Below are 1,563 nucleotides of genomic sequence, written 5' to 3'. Positions count from 1 at the left end.
CTCCCACTTAGTGCTGCACTATCAAGCAACACGACTCCATGGTACGCTCGGTCCATCATCCAACGGGCGCTGTTCTACGGGCCTATCACCCTCTATGGGTTCTGAGCCACATTCAAGTTGGACTTGAAAAGCGCTAAGATGACGGATAGTGAGACGCACCAGTACACGGAATCGGATAGACGGACAGGCCGCCACCCCTACGTGCTGAGCTTCTCCCGTTTCGCTCGCAGCTACTCAGGGAATCCCGGTTGGTTTCTTTTCCTCCCCTTATTAATATGCTTAAATTCAGGGGGTTGTCACACATGAACTGAGGCTTATGTACCTTGCGGTTGTTATCGTCACATCTGGCTTGCGACTACTTTGTTTCAATGTCCAATATGTACCGTTGGACTCGGTTAACGGGCTGTTAGCCCGCGTGTGGTTTAACTCACTGATACCTTCCATTGCCCATACGCTAGTTTGTTTGTGTTCCTTTGGTCAACTTCCATACTTGAATCATTTGTGCTACCGCTGCTGCTTCGACGCTACTTTGACATCTTCGCTTCTATTTAAATAAATAAATAAGCTGAAGCTAGACATCAGTAAACACCACCACAGACACCACAAGCACGCCTTCTCCTCGTACTTCCGCCTCACGCGGGAACACGGACGCTCTAAATACTTCGAATTCCAATGCCAGTATATTGTAAACCACGGGTTCTTTAATGCTAGCGGGTCGTCGCGACCCTAGTTAACATCATGGTGCACGTCTCGTGACGGGTGTCACGGCGTAGTTAAATGTATGCGATACATTTCTCAAATATAAGCGCTCAGTCATCTGTACATCATGGTAGGTTCCCACGACGTGCAATATGCGTTCAACTTATCAATGTTCATGTGTCCTGCAGTTCACATTATGACGCGCAGTTAGCTGCGGTCTTCATCGATCCATGAGCCGAGTGATCCACTGCCGAGGGTGACTAACTTGCGTAAGCCGCCGCTGTGCGCGTATACCCGTTCCCCGTAGGGAGGAGCAAGCCGCCGCTTAGAGACGAAGCATAAAGTGTCCTCATTCCACATAGGGCAAGCTGGATGAATCCATTTTACCCAGGACGGCCGAAGCGGCGTGGACCAGGGGAGAACTGAACCTTATACTTCACACCACAGTAAGTCTACGTGTCCTCTTCCACATAGGGCAAGCTAGAACTAACTATCTTACCCAGGACTGCCGAAGCAGCGTGGACCAGGGGAGGAACACACTTTTCATGGAAACGTAAGGCATCCATGACTGCCATAACGTAAGCCGCCGCTGTGCGCGTATACCCGTTCCCCGTAGGGAGGAGCAAGCCGCCGCTTAGAGACGAAGCATAAAGTGTCCTCATTCCACATAGGGCAAGCTGGATGAATCCATTTTACCCAGGACGGCCGAAGCGGCGTGGACCAGGGGAGAACTGAACTTTATACTTCACACCACAGTAAGTCTACGTGTCCTCTTCCACATAGGGCAAGCTAGAACTAACTATCTTACCCAGGACTGCCGAAGCAGCGTGGACCAGGGGAGGAACACACTTTTCATAGAAACGT

The 1,563-nt window shown here is 50.5% G+C and overlaps 2 non-coding genes across 2 annotated transcripts in view; both read right to left on the bottom strand.

The window, feature by feature from the left end:
* LOC131292402 (large subunit ribosomal RNA) overlaps positions 1–316 on the bottom strand; it is a 4,091-nt gene extending 3,775 nt beyond the window's left edge. Inside the window, exon 1 of the ribosomal RNA XR_009190048.1 lies at positions 1–316. This exon is cut by the window's left edge and continues 3,775 nt beyond it. This is a non-coding gene — a ribosomal RNA (large subunit ribosomal RNA).
* A 487-nt stretch (positions 317–803) lies between these two features.
* Positions 804–958, bottom strand: LOC131292405 (5.8S ribosomal RNA). The gene has a single exon (XR_009190051.1). It is a non-coding gene; the product is annotated as a 5.8S ribosomal RNA (ribosomal RNA).
* Positions 959–1,563: the final 605 nt, after the last annotated feature.

This window comes from Anopheles ziemanni (genome assembly GCF_943734765.1).
Source record: "Anopheles ziemanni chromosome X unlocalized genomic scaffold, idAnoZiCoDA_A2_x.2 X_unloc_56, whole genome shotgun sequence".
Lineage (NCBI taxonomy): Eukaryota > Metazoa > Arthropoda > Insecta > Diptera > Culicidae > Anopheles > Anopheles ziemanni.
This window is presented reverse-complemented; position numbering and strand designations above follow the sequence as displayed.